This window comes from Lampris incognitus, chromosome 2 (genome assembly GCF_029633865.1).
Source record: "Lampris incognitus isolate fLamInc1 chromosome 2, fLamInc1.hap2, whole genome shotgun sequence".
NCBI classification, from domain to species: Eukaryota; Metazoa; Chordata; class Actinopteri; order Lampriformes; family Lampridae; genus Lampris; species Lampris incognitus.
In genome coordinates this window covers 30,873,582-30,879,581 of record NC_079212.1, presented here as the reverse complement: position 1 = coordinate 30,879,581, position 6,000 = coordinate 30,873,582, and positions in this window count along the sequence as shown.

Here is a 6,000-nt window from a genome sequence, read left to right as displayed (position 1 = left end):
ACCGCACACGGTTTGTCGACATCACCAAACTGGCAAGTTCACTTGGAGACAGCATCTGTGACAGCCTAATTGGCTTACATGCCTTCACAGGCTGCGACACTGTCAGTGCATTCGCTGGTCGAGGGAAGCTGAATGCCCTGAAGATAGTGAGAAAGCACACTTCCTGCCAAGAGACTTTTAGTCAACTGGGACAGACATGGAATGTGAGTGATGAGCTGTTCCAGAAAATTGAGCAGTTCACCTGTCAGATGTATGTTGCTAATAGCAGCACTGCTGAGGTGAACAAACTGCGTTACCAGCTCTTCTGCACCAAAAGGGGAGAGGTTGAGTCCAGCCAGCTGCCACCATGTAGAGACTGTCTCTTTATGCATGTTCAACGAGCCAACTATCAGGCAGCAATATGGAAGTGCTGTCTGCAGGCTAACCCTGTGGTGCCAAGCCCTACTGAGTATGGATGGACAGACGATGAAGGCAAGCTGGCCATTTACTGGATGCGCTCCCCACCTGCACCAGATGTGGTCTTGAAAATGCTAACATGCAAGTGTGTGCATTCATGCAAAATGCCAAGCTGCATGTGCCTGTCAAATGGACTTCCATGCACAGACATGTGCAGGTTACAGACCTGCAGTAACCAAAAACAGCAGGATGGTCCAGAACTGGACTTTGAACTTGGGGAGTCAGATGATGAGAGAAACGAGCAGTTTGATGAATGACAGTGTGATGATTCTGATGGTATTACTGTGGTAGTAGTCTATTGATGCACAGGATGTTGATTCTGGACTTGGTTACCCAGAGCTTGATAACAATAATGTAACCATATTCACATATACCCATTACCCTACCCATTACCATTACATATACCCACTAATGATATGGGATTACATGTATCATTGACTAAGTATATGTAAATGTCAATGTTGTTTAAAATATTAAAATAGTTCATTACCTCACTATGGTATTCCTTTTTATCATGTATTTTGATTGTGTATTTAAACAAATGTATAGAGACCAGTTTGTGACCTAACTGGCTTTGGTCTAGTTCTCATTTAAGGCTCACAATCACCTCACACAATGAAATCGTATGGGTATATTATACATTTTCTGAATCTTTACAGTCCTGTGAGTATTCCAGTTTTTGTGTTTTGTGTCCCTGATATTCCTAGATGCCACAGGGCTAAAATAAAGTATATAGTTTAGGCGAAAATTGCAGAAAGATGTGTGTTATTGACGGGTTGAAGAGCTCAAGTGACCTCTATATTTGTGAGAAATATCCACAACAGGGCTTGAATGAAAGCTAAGAAGGTCCCCTTTAAAATGATACCAAAGACAATATTATAGAACATTGAAAAATGTCCTGACCATGAGGCTAAACCAGGATATGCACCAGCGTCTAAAATGCAATTTAGTTTAGCGGGTGGTTAACTTCATGAGCTGATAACTGTGATACAGCTGCCACTCAGGAATGGTTATCATACCAAAATATCATCTACAGACATGGATCCTTTCAAAAATTATAAGTAAGTTTTGCCACCTTGAGTGTACCGAAATATCGTCTGGCCCGTGGACTATGTGTAGCACCCACCTGGGTGATGCATGGCAGCCATTTTGCACCAGAACGCTGACCTTGAGGTGGAGAGGGAGGAATCATTGAGCCAATTACATGGGGGGATGATTAGGCGGCCAGATGGAGAGGGCCAGGTTGGGAATTTCGCCAGGACACCGGGGGGGGGGCTCCCTACTTTTTACGGTAAGTGCCGTGGGATCTTTATTGACCACAGTGAGTCAGGCCCTCGGTTTAACGTCTCATCCGAAGGACGGCATCTCCTACAGCACAGCATCCCCCTTCGCTGCACTGGGGCATTGGGATTTGATGTTTGTTGTTTGTTTTTTTTTTAAATAAGAGGGAAGACTACCCCCTACTGATCCACCAACACCACTTCCGGCAGGAACTCGGTTTTTCCCGAGAGGTCTTCCATCAAGTACTAGCCAAGCCTTAGCTTCCGTCATTTGGCAGAGCCGGGGTACATGTTGGTATGGCTGCGGGCCGTATTTACCGCTGGCGGCTTGCGTAGCTTTTACCCGTCCACTGCTATACGCCTGCTGTGGCGCCAAGGCTTCAGCTAACTCTGCTGTTCTCGGAGAAAGGGTGTCTTCATTATCCCCGCCAGGCGGTAGCCTGTACAGAATTGACCTTTCGCAAAGTACCGCCCCAGAACGGTGCTTGTCCAATCTTACCTTAGCAACAGTCCGTCAAGCTTTCAAACACACAACAAAATGCTGAAACGGTGTGCCTATGGGATCTGCAAATCGGATACTAGATATCTGAAAAGTTTGGAGGGGGTGTAATTTTCTTTCCCCTCCCGAAACCCAGAACGCAAGAAGTGCAATGTCGGCCATAGATTTCACAGTATAGCAGACCCCATGGCCAGCTTAATCCATCCAAAATCAATAAAAATACCTGTCTGCTCCAAGCTAAGCTTGCTACTAGCTATTATTGATAGCTAATACAGCTAACGTATTATTACTATTACTTTTACCCACACAATGCGCTGATTTCTTCCTTCATGTTTTGGTGTTTTCCGGCTACTTCCTGGATAGTTCTGAAATGCTTGACGGGCATAGCAACAGTAACTAAGGGGGGCGGGACTTTGCGAAAGGTCAATTGTGTTTGGTTGTACGCGTGTGTCTGCGGCTAAGCTCGCACACTACTTGACCTGTCAGCCTAAAATCTGCTGTGCGCAGGCGTGACTGGATGACGACCAACCTCTCGTTGCTGCAGCGATTAAAAGCGTTCGACAAACGTTTGTTCTTGCTGTCGTCGCTCGCGCTTTTCATTCACTCGCCAGCTCGCTTTCCCCGCGCCGTCAACCGTGCTCACGCGGGACTCACATATCAGATAGCGATAGTGTCAAAACGTTATGTATTCGGGTGTGAGTCTTGAAAATAAACGAGAAATCGATCATATTTCTTAAGCCAGTAAATCATCTCAGTAGCTACTACAAGACGTTTCCCATGGCTGAGCTATGTTTTCTTACTGTTTCACGAATGAAAGTCAATCAGCAGAGCAGCCATCGCCATGATTCATTTTCTATCATGACAACCGCGACGGTTTAACACATTTGAAATATTTTCTTACCGTTGTTTTCTTGCTTTACAATGAATTAAAATCAACCAACAGAGCAGCCATTCGCCTTCATTCATTTTGTACCATGAAAACCGCGACAGTTAAACACATTTGACATATTTTAATAAGAGCTTTGAAATTATGATAGTGTAACCGGTTATTTTCTTGCCCGGTGCGGGATTCGCCACGGGGTGTACTGCACCACAAGGCGACATCACTAACCGCTTGTTGTAGGGTAATGTTATGCAGCCAACAGCTCTCCCTGGGGGCACTGATTGAGGTATACTTGCCGTGTGTAACATGCCTCAGTTGCGTTATGGGCACAGCCGGTGAATACATGTTACTAAGCGACACAGCCCGACTCTGTCTGTTATTTATATGCACCTACACTTGAAACATGGTGTCAGAAGCTGTATTGGAACCCAACGTGAGTCTTACGTTGCCTGTTGCTTGAACAGTGTGCGTTTATTTTTTTACTAAGCGTAGCTATAAGTTTCAGTTATCCTGCTAGCATTAGCATCGAGCCAAGACGATGGCTTCCAATATTCCGCCGCCGGAGCCCATGAAGATGACTGCGGATCTTCACAGCAACTGGGCTAGCTTTCGATCAGAGTTTGAGGATTATTTGCTTGCGACCGGGATCGACAAGGCAGAGAAGCCGGTGCAGGCAGCGACGCTCCGGAGGCTAATGGGGAAGGAATGCCTCCATGTTTACGTGCACAACCTGGGACTCACAGCGGAAGAGCAGAAAGACGCCGGAGCGATACTCGACAAACTGGGGGAATACTTCACACCTACCAAAAACGTCATCTTTGAGAGGTATGTTTTTGGCAACCTTAAACAAGAGGAAGGAGAACCTGTGGATTCTTTTGTCACGAGACTGAGAGAAAAGGCTGCCACATGTGAATATGGAGCTATAAGAGACGAGCTTATAAGGGACAGGCTTGTTCTTGGAACAACTGATGAGGGCGCCAGACGACGCATGCTAAGAGAAAAGGAGCTTAAGTTGGAGGGAGCTATTGACATTTGCCGTGCAGCGGAGGTGTTGGACAATAAGTTAAAATCCATGTCACTTAGCAGCTCTGTGACTGCGGAGAGCATCAATGTAGCACATGGACAGCGACCAGGACGGAGACCTACCAGCAGGCCATCCGAGCCCACCAACACATCTGCACAGCCACAGAGAGGCACAGGTGAATGCAAGTACTGTGGCACACTGCACAGACGGGGGCGAGACCTGTGCCCCGCATTTGGAAAGTCATGTCGCTTGTGTGGCACTGCTAATCACTTTGCCAAAGTATGCATGAAAAGAGGCCAGCAAGCACGTCAGTTGAACGCTGTGGATGACCCGCCGTTAGGGGACCCGGAGGACAGCGACCGCGATGAGAGGGATGTGTACACGGCTGAGAGCGTGGGGGCTGTGAACACTCAAAGGAAAAAGTGGCTTGTAAACCTGCCACTGCACAGAGGGGTCCAGAGGTGCCAGCTTGACTCTGGAGCCACCTGCAACGTGATGAGCTTGAAAGACAAGATGAGACTGGCGCCTAGAGTGCCTCTTCAGAAAAGTCTCACCAGGCTGAGACTCTACAACAGTGAGTGGATGAGCTCAATGGGTGTGTACAGCACACAGTGTGTCATCAGGGGCAAGACGCACAGACTGGACTTTGAGGTTGTGCGCACCAGCCAGAAGCCCTTGCTTTCAGGGGAGACATGCGAGAGACTTGGCTTGATACGCTTCACCATTCCCGAAGAGCTGAATAAAGTGGAGCACTGCAAGACAGGTGAGCTAACCAAAGGCTGTCTCATTAACACTTACAATGACGTGTTCACCAGCCCAGTCGAGTCACTGCCGGGTGATGTTCACTTCGAGTTGGATAGCACTGTGGCCCCTGTCCAGTGCGCACCAAGAAATGTCCCGGTGGCCCTCAAGGCAGCTGTTAAGGCGCAGCTGGAGAGCTCTGGACCACAGTCACTCAGCCCACAGACTGGATTAGCAATCTGGTCATAGTGAAGAAGCCAGACAAATTGAGGCTTTGCATCGACCCCAAGCCACTTAACCGAGCCCTGAAAAGGTCCCATTACCTCATGCCCGCTTTAGATGACGTGCTGTACAAGCTGCCTAAGGCACGTATCTTCACCCTGGTGGATGCGCGCGACGCATTCTTGTAGTGTCGCCTTGATGAGGAGAGCAGCCTGATGACAACGTTCTGGACGCCGTGGGGTAGAAAGCGATGGCTGAAGCTCCCTTTTGGCGTGTCAGTCGCACCAGAGCTGTACCAGAGGAAACAACATGAGCTGCTGGCCCGTTTGAAAGGAATCGAGCCCATAGCCGATGACATCCTCATAGTCGGCTGTGGGGACACGGAGGAGGAGGCCGTTCGCAACCACAACGCAAACCTCATTGCTCTGATGGACAGATGCAGGGAAGTGAAGCTGAGGCTGAGCATAAAAAAGCTACAGTTTCGTGTGAGGGAGGTCCGCTTCCACGGCCACATACTGTCGGTGGAGGGCCTCAAAGCTGATCCCGAGAAGGTCAGGGCAGTCCTGGACATGCCAAACCCCACGGATGCAAAAGGCGTTCAGCGGTGTGTCGGCTTCGTTAACTATTTATCGAGGTTCATGCCCCGCTTGTCAGAGGTGTGTGAACCGCTGAGAAGGTTGCTGGACAAAGGTGTGCTGTGGCACTGGTTGCCCAAACATGATGCTGCTATGAAAGAAATCAAAACGCTGGTCACGGCGGTGCCAGTACTACGTTACTATGATGTCAGCAAGCCAGTCACCATACAGAGCGACTCCAGTCAGACCGGTTTGGGCTGCTGCCTGCTTCAGGGGGGACAGCCGGTCGTGTTCGCCTCCCGCGCGCTGAACCAGACGGA